Source organism: Aptenodytes forsteri, unplaced genomic scaffold (genome assembly GCF_000699145.1).
Source record: "Aptenodytes forsteri isolate BGI_AS27 unplaced genomic scaffold, ASM69914v1 Scaffold114, whole genome shotgun sequence".
Taxonomy (NCBI): Eukaryota; Metazoa; Chordata; class Aves; order Sphenisciformes; family Spheniscidae; genus Aptenodytes; species Aptenodytes forsteri.
In genome coordinates, this window is record NW_008795364.1 from 2792120 (window position 1) to 2801813 (window position 9694).

The window sequence follows — 9694 nt, forward strand, 5'->3', positions numbered from 1 at the left end:
ATATTTCTATATTTTGATACGCTTATACAATACGCCTTTGCCAACTAAGTAGCAGAACAGTATTCAGTCTTTGTATAAGACTTTTTATTCATATATCAAAATACTTTCCAAATAAAATTTACGGATATAGAAACTAAGGCTTAAAGGAACAACTCAATTATTTTGGTGTTACAGATCACAAATAAAATACAGGTTTCTTAAATTAATCTAATGACTTTTTCAATTCTTCCTGCTTGAAAATTGACTTGGAAAATTCATGTGTATTCTTAATTAACTTTGCTTTGAAAAGTCATATTATTTTTAACAAAAGCAATTTAAGATAGAATACATTTTTCAAGAATAATTAATAATCTTACATGGTGCTAATGGTAATTAATATATTATTACATAGCTGGAATATCTTTTGGAAATGAGAATAGTTTCAACGTAAAGGTCCAATGATGTACTGATAGGAAGTCTCTTTGATAAAATTGTATGGTAGACTAACAGGCTTCTTACTAAGAGAGGTCCCAGGGACATTAGAAAGTAAAACCAGGGGTTAGCAGACTTCAGGGAATCCACAGACTATTGCTAATTACGACACAAGCTGTAGCTAAGAACAATAAGCCTATTATCAGCAGGATTAATTTGCTATGTGGCAAAAGGAAGCTCCACTGGAAAATGTGTAGGGACCTGCAAATCAAACAGGAGTGAAGGGTACTGCTCTAAACAGATCGCGTGTTCCTGCTCCGCAACAGGCACAGAACTTGAGAGAGCCATGACTTGCTCTTTTGTTGTCTTTTAATTTCAAAATCCACATCATGGCTGCCAAAGGCTGTACGAGTTAAAAAACGTAACTGAAGAAATTTGCGTTAGAAGATCCATTGAAGGCTATGAGGTACAAAGAAAGAGGTCAGCTGTAGATCACTGGAGGCGGAGAAGGTATGCTGGGGAGTAGCATCGCATGGTTGTCCTGCTCTTGTGCTCCTTTCTCTAGGCATCCACTGGAGGCCACTGTCAGGGATGGGGTACTGGAAAAGAGATTTGTGGTCTGCCCTGATAGAGCTGTTCTTCTGTTACCTGCCTTCACAGACGGGCATTGTTGGGGTACATTCTTCTTGCACAAGGAAACCGTATCGCCACTTGCATGCTCTGTCTTCTATGTTCATTTTTGTTTTGCTTTGTTGGTTTTTTACAACATCGTGTCCTGCCCCATTTCTTTCAAGGACTGGAGAAACAATCAACGTTGTGTGTTTGTGGATCAGTAACATCTTTTTGATTCTGTTAATTTCAGAGTGCTAAAAGCCTGAAAAGTGGGATGAAAGCAACATTTCTGGTAAGGAGTTTTCAAATGATACTGCACACAGCGGCCACCAAATCGGGAAATCTGGCAGCAGTCTCCTCAGACAAATTTGCTTGACATTACAGTACATGCATGGCCTCTAAGAACAGATCTCATAGTGGTGCTGGCCAACTTTCTCATCGGAGGTAACCCCTTTTGTCACTGACGCTCTTCCTCCACATTGGGCAATAAGTCAGAAAGTCACTGTCTCTGGACTATTTGCTGAGCTTTAGTCTAGACTCAGAATCAGAAGTCTCCAGTTTCTGTGCTGCTCTCATAAAAGTCATTTCCTAGAACAATAAATAACTACTCCAGGGTCTCAGATACTTTAAAAGCTACGCTTACAGTTACAGTTGGACAAATACTGCACATTTTTAATGTAAATAACCGTATAAAGTTTTAAATGGTGCACGGGTCAATCTCACACTCCTTTTACATTCGTTTCTTTGGAAACATGAAAGTGATAGAGTTTTAGCAGCACTTACGTTTGTGGGAACAAATTTTTGAGGTCATATATACTAACATATTAGCGTTCATGAAAACTAGACTGCATATGTAACTACTCAGATCAGAAGGGCCTTTGGTTCACATCCCTACTCCAACTCAGTATTTGTTTGTGCAAGCTAACCATACCCAGAATTGCAAAGGTTTTTTTGTTACCCAAAGGTGTGCATAAGCACCTAATAAGAACTTCAAAGCTTTGAGAAATTTCAAAGAGTACCACTTAGGTTTAGGTCCTTAAAGGACTTAGATGTATAAAGATTGGCTTAGACACTCAAGTCTAAAATGTAGATTCTCAAAATCCTCAGTAGGTGTTTATGTGTTAAAGTCTGTCAGTGCTTAGGCTTCTGCTATGAAAGCTTCACAGGTGCCCAGAAATCCACCTGCTGGATTAATAATCGCTCTCTGAGAGAAAGGAGTGACTCTCCTCTGGTTTTCGGAAGTATGGCCTCACACACCAGTCTTCAAGAGACTGCAGTGTAATGAATCCAAAGTAGAAAAGATCAACCCATCAGAGGAAGGACAATGCTTGCTGCTGCCTGAATGCCTTTTTTTTTATAAGTTTCATTATTTTCTTGACCTGAAGCTCCCAACTCTGTGCAATGTGTGAAGAGTCTCAGCATCTAGTTTGGACTATGGGTTCTGCTTGAGGGTACTCTTGTATCAGATGCCATCGTGCCCATGTTCTTTAATGAGCTTGAATCTCTGTACCCACCTGCATCTTGGGGACCTAAGTGCCTATGCGCGTCCGGCAATTCTGCAAAGTGTCTTTCTGAATCTTTAAGCACCTTGTTATCTTGGAAAATATGACTAGCAACCGTGCCTGTATCTGATACCCACAAATAGATCTAAGGGATCATCTTCCTACCCCACAGAGTTCTTTCACTTCTTCATTATTTTTATAAAGCACTAAACTACGTTTCTGGTGAGCTGACAAATACTGAACTGAACAGACCACTAGTGTGCTGCAGCAAAAAAAAATTCGATTATGCTGATCAGATACATTTGTATAAATTATTCCCCAATTATGACTTGTTGTATAAATGCACCAGTGTGTAGTCTCTCCATAATTCCCATTTTGTCTCTTGGATGCTTTAGCACAGTAACAACAAAAGCAAAAGCATCTGTAAGATTAGGTGCCAGTGGTGAAATCCCTCAAGTGAAAACTTGCATTGATGTTGAGCTGTTATTTTCCCTTCCAGACTTAAATCTTGACTTCTTGGGTCTTGACTTAAACACAGGATCCAAAAATTGCTGACTGAAAGGACATCAAAACTGTAAGATGTAGTGGCTGATCCTCCAGCGTGCAGGGTCTTGGTACAGAACACAAGGGCTTTTAGGAGTTTAGCACCTTGCTGGAGTAATCTGGAAAATGAAGAAGGAATATACTTCTATGGAATACAGAGCCCAACTTTACTTCCCTTTATGTTAGCAGGCATTTTATCAAACAGTAGTGGGGAAAAAATAAGAAGGACTAACCTGTGAAGCCATTTGAAGAGCAAAGTGAATGGGGCATACACGTGAATAGCAATGGGAGTAAGGATCAGAGTGTAGTTTTGGAAAGGTTTTCTAAATGTGCTGCAGACATTCTTGGCTGCCTGCAATCATCAGATAAGAGCCTACATAAGGATGGTGAAAAGAAGAATAATAGCCACATTTAGAGGATTTGCATGCCTAGATTAATAACTCCAGGCTAGAAGAAGTTAAGTTGATCTGTAAGTGAGCAATATTTAGTAGGTGTGAGGAAGCAATTCCAATCATGTCTTGAACTGGAACATAGTTCAAATCCATGAAAAGCAATCAATGACTCAGTACCATCAGCTTAGAAATGAAATGTAATGAAGCACTGAAGTTCAAAGAAATCTCCAGGCCATATTGAAGAGATCAGACAGAGCCAGAAATAGGTAATACAGCCTTGGAAGAACTTCATTGTAAACAGCTGAGCCTCAGCTATCGTCTGACATTCTGAAGACAGGACAGCAAAATAGCAACTGTTCTCTCCAGAGTGAAAATAAATGTATGTTTTTGCTCAATTTGAAGTGGCACTTGGTTCCATAATCAAACAACATGAAACTCAAAGAGATGCTAAAGGTACAAACAGCTGGATTTACTACATGTAACAGTTCAGAATACCTATAGTAAAATGACAGGTTACAGGAAGAAATGTCACCAGTAAAGCCAAGAAAACTATCAGATGTGAGTCACAATAATAGAAAGACTCTACAGTTCTTGTTATTTAATCGTTTAGAGATATCCATTACTTAAACTTGCAGAAGACTTGTAAAAGAAATAAATAAGCATTATTTTTTCCATTCGACTGACGTATAAACTCAGGCACAGACAGGTTTCTCTAGTTTCTCTCATCAGCAATGCTGTCCCCTGCGACATATGGCTTATCACAGGCTTGGTGCAACAGTTTTTTTGTGGGAGCTCTTTAGTAAATTACTAGCGGCATAACACTGATTTGACCCTGTTTATTCCACAGTTATCATAAACCATGAACTGTTCTGGGATACGCAAGCTAATATTACCTTCCCTAATCTCATTTGGCCTCAGCAATAGACACCTGAGCCAACAGCTATTCTTTTCTGTCAGGAAGAGATTGATTGAAACGACAAATTGCAAATAAAGTTTACAGATTTTTCCTTTTAAACTGGACCAAACCAAGCGCTGTGGGGAGATTTTTCCTTTGATCTGCTGGAATAGTCATTGGAAAGAAAAAAACACCCTACTCCAAACTGAACATGTTGCTTCAAATCTCCATAACAATGCGAGAGATATATTGGCAGAACCTGTTTTGCTCCTGAAAAATAGCATCCAAAGAGTGAAGTCCTGACAATTCTTGTTTACATTTTTCAGTAGAAATTTGATTTGCCAAAAATTGCACTACAGAAGAAAAGGCCTCAGTAACTGAAAATGTAGGCTTGTATTCATTTAATGATTTCTCCTGTCCTCCAGATGCCATTTTAAATGACCTCCATTCCTTATGTTTTTACTTAATTTCTAAGAACATTTTAAAATCCTATTCTTTTAACTGGTTAGGATATGGAAAAACAGAAAGCCACACAGGGCAATGAAACTAAGGGGACATTAAGTTTGCTAAGTGATTTTCTGCAAATGCATCAGTCTCCAAGCTCTTTTGTCCACGCTGAAGATGGTTGACTGGCTGCAAGCCTGATCAAAACCAGACTGGAAAATCAACAGGCAAGCAGGCAGGAGATGGGTAGATGAGTGATAAAAAGCACAGAGGTGGTAAGGTAGATAGCTTACATTTATACAAAGCACAGTCTGGCTTAAAGGCAGTCTTGCCTGGAAATATCCGCAGAGTATAGGGAGCGATGTCTTTACGCTCACACATACACCCACCTCTACATGTGTACAAAAGCAGTTTTTCATACTGCAACATGTTAGAATTCAACTCTGATAGCAACTGTGTAAAGCAAACTTCTGACTTCTTCGCCCCACAAGGCTTGCAAATCATTTGCAGGCCCTCATTAAAGAGAACTGTTTAGCACAGTATGCTAAGAAAGCATTGCCACTAGATGAGAGCATGCTAAAGCTACAGCGAACCCTTAGAATCAGGTATCACTTTTTCCATGTGCAATGCAAGATTTTCCAAGTCAGTGTCTGGAATTCAAACCCAAATACGTCTGAATCTCAGATGAGGCTTTTATCTGGAGGAAAAATACTCCCACGAAACAAGATTTCAAACTAAGAAGGGGGCAGGCATAAAACCCAGGAATGATTTACCTTCAGTCTCATCTCTGTATTGGCTTGTTTGCCAGGATTGCAAAGCCTGCAGTATATCAGTGCAAGCCCTCCCCAACAACAAAAATGCCATGAAAATACTGAATACACAAGATTTTTTTAGTACCTGTGCCTGTTCCTTTGCAGTTTTCTATGGTTGAATTCCATGAAAAACGCAGAGTGCTGTTGGCCCTAATCGTTGTAAGCCCTAAAGCCTGACAGCTGATTGGCTTCGTTATGGTGCCTCCGTATTTGGAAGGTAATCAACACAGCACAGAACACACGCTAGAGTTCAACCTGCTAAAAGGGACTTTGAGAGTCTGAGAGAGTTTCCTGGAGAGGGACTGCAGTACGGAAAACTCCTGCACAATGAGTTTAGGCATTTGGTCAGGAGATACTGGTAGAGAGAGCACTGTATTCCTCAATCTGTAAGTTTGCTGCAAGGCTTTTTAAGGAAACAGCAAAGGCTGCAAATGTTCTGCTGAGCCTTTCCCAGCATTTCTCCTTTTCCACAATAAATCGGAAAGACACAAGATGATACAAGGGAGACTTTCCAAAATGAAGAGTGTTATTTTCTCCCCTAAAAAGTTGTCAGAAAGCTGCATGGACACTGGAAAAGTCCAAAGTTATCAGAAGCCCTTGGTAGAACGAAATGAGAATGAGCTGAAAAGCAATTCCCAAATTCCAGCTGCAGTCAGAAACTTTAAAACACCTCAAGTTCCTGCTTTCCTGATGATTCAGAGTTTGCAGATAAGAATTAGGATAAGAGCTGAGTTCAGTGGGGTAAAGCTCCTTCACGTTCTCCAACGTACGAGGGAAATGGGGAGAGACTTCTCTTGGAGCCAGTTACTGGTTCCAGACAGCACGGTTCATCCTCTGGCACCCATCCAGACTATGTCAACCAATCAATTCAAAAAAGGGAAAAATGTAACACTGTCTCCCAGAGGACAAACAGCAGTTCCTGGAAACACAGCAAGGAAGAGACCACATGGTGCACCACAAAAAGACCCTGCCCCATTAACCTTCCCCAGCCTCCAGGAGAGAAATCTTTCTGTGGCGATGATCACACCTCCCTGCTTCAGGTAACCACCTTAGATGCGAAAATTAGTAGTCTAGGGACTTCCTAGGTGTCTACAGTCGATGAGGAAAGAGATGTTCCCAGAGTGCATAAAATGAGCTCCTCCATTGCCTTGCTCTGGAAGAGCTTTCACCTTTCTCTGTTGACTACAGAAGGATCATAGATGATGAGTTGATTGACTTCTTCTACTGAGGTTAGACTAACTTCTCTTCTACTGCTGCTCTGTGCAATGAAGACTGAAAGAAATTCCAACTGAGAGAGTGAAATCCATATGCAGTTTCATAAACATTTCCACACACTTAACACCGTCTTCCCTCCCCACCCCTCAATTTCTCAGCGGTATTCTGGAAAGCTTTTTTTTCTTTTTTTCAAGGAAAGCATATAAATGTTTCTCTTCTAACAGACTATCCTGACTTAACACCTTCTTTTGCAGGCCCTGGATGGGAAACACAGAGATTTCTCAAAATGTCACTTTTTCAGACTGAAGAGCTTTTGCTCACAGCTGAGCGCAGCTGTTGCCCATAGGACTCAGAACTGCTGTTTGTGAGATTCTATAAACAATTCCAGGTTGCAGTGAATTGTGACTCTTATTATTTGATAGATCATTTTAAAATACATAAAGCATAGCTTTACTTCAAGGCATAAATACGAGGGTTGGAATTAAAGCAGACTTTTCAAACTTCACTCTGCATTTCCTGCCTACTTGATTTCACAGTCTTTGCTTTGCTTTAGCGTTGGTTTTGTTTAGAATAGAAAGTGCTGTATCCTGCTTTGTCGGGCCCAAATTCATAGTTTAGACCTCTTTCTCCCTCAGATCATTTAAAAACCCCATCAGATTGGTTTAAAATCAAAATACTTAAAAAAAAAAATAGCATCACATTATCTTTTCATCTGCCTTCTAAATTTCCAAGCACTTAATGAGCCTTTCTCAGTTGGATAGGTGGCAAATTCCCAAATATGTTCTATGCTGGATGTACTCCCAGGTGTCTGGGGTGTTAGGATTCACAAAGACCCAGCAAGGAGAAGAAGAAAAAGGGTTCCTAGGACGCTGTGGACTACATGTTGGCTAGAAACACATTCTACAGGTTTCACATGACAAAAGTTAAGACAGATCTGGGTTTCTGGAAGCTGTTACACATTTAGGACAATGTCAGACTTTTTATGATCAGTATCTGCTGGTCTCAAAAAAGATGGTGCATAAAGGCTAAAACAAATTTCAAAACCACAGGGCTGCTGAGGGAATTTGATAGCAGATCTTTCTGAAGTTTGATTTTTTTTTCAGGGATCTCTGAGCCTGCTTGGTGAGATGAATGAGGGCTGATAACATTACAAAGTGCCTGGCTAGCTACTCTCATCTCTTCTGATGTCATTCAGGCATCTAAGAATGTTCTTATGTATGTCTCATTTCAGAAGATGAAACTATTAGATGCTTCACCCAAATTCATTGACTGATCTTCAACAATCTGGTACAGGACATACACGGGGACAGCCTCAGTGAAGACCCTGCAGTAGAAGAACAGCTGCAAGTGTAAGTGGACTTCATCCCTAGATCTTAGTAACTTCTATTAATCACTTCATTACTTAGTGTATTTGAGAACTTAGCCTCTTTCATAAGTATCAAGGCAAGTTGGTAGCAGCTTGTGCATAGAGTTGAAAAGCAACCAGACACTTGGCAGTGAAATGCTCAGACTCCCACAGCATTAGCATAGTCTTATAAACCTTTATTATGAGAATGCTTCATTGCATCTATACTTAAGGTAAAACTGAATGGGAGGAATACAGCACACCCTCTCCAAACTTACAACAGATATCTACGTGACATTCCCAGTGTTTAGAAAGACAGCCTAAAATGATCTGAAATGAAGTAAAAATGGGTTCTTTTAAGAATGTTAGCATCCTTTTTTTCATCTTTCTTTCCAGGAATTGATACTTTCAAACTTTCAGCAGTTGTACTGTCATGGAACTGAGCACATCTCCTCCCTCCTGGAGGTTTGGCGCCCTGGGCTCAGGGCCAATTTCGATAACAGAGATGTCCAGGCTTAAACCAGTGCTGTGAGAAGCTGCAGTGGGGGTCTGCCCCTCCTTCAGGTGATACTTTCTCAAGGACTCAGGCTCTTGCTCTCTGCCTGAGCTACGTTGCTTATTCACCTGTGCCCACTCTTGTACCTCCCTGATTCTGGCCCCGATCCTTACCCACTGGCTTGACTTTCTGGCTTGACCTTGAACCTGCCCCATCCCTATGGACATGCCTGGTGATCTGGACTGTTAGCTGAAGCTGGTTGTCATTGCAGGCCTGCTCTGTGAGATAAGAGAAGATAAGCTGGGAGCCAAGAGTCACACCAAGGCAGGCAGAGGCAGTGACTGTACCCACACAGGCGCAGATCCACAGCAGTCAAGCAGGAGGAGCAGAGCAGGTCCAGTGTTGGCAAGATCTACTACTCAACATCTTTTTCACTTCAAACATAAGCAGCATTGCCTTCTGGCTTCCTCTATGGCTAGTGAAATACAACATCTAACGGATGATGCTGGTCAAAAGAGCGACTTGCCTCATATAAAATCTCATCTATATCCAGCACTGGTCCTTAGATCAGGTCATTGTACAGACTTTTGACCTGCTGGACTCCTTTAACTATCATATGGGAACATGTCTTGTGGAGAGGCAAAAATAATGGTGGCAGTTTACAGAAGAGCCAGACATTGCATCATTTCCTACTGGGGTCAGAACTAGCCATAATGATTCACGGTTACTATGAAGCCATAGAAACTCAGGAAGACCCATATGCTATATGAGACATGGCAGCCAACTTGCTAGCAGAACAGGTTGCTTGGAAAATACCATATTACTGCTTTCTCCCATACGAAGCCCCCAGTGTAACAGACTCACATTTAAGATGTCTGTCCTAAACACTTAAAGCTTTCTATCAGTTGAGATGTAGATGCTTCAGGTACTATCTCTCTTTGTATGACTATCAGTTTCCAAGGTAGTTGTGTTCCTCTGGAATTATAAAGCCATTTGGCTTGTGACGTACACCAGAAAGTAAGTACTG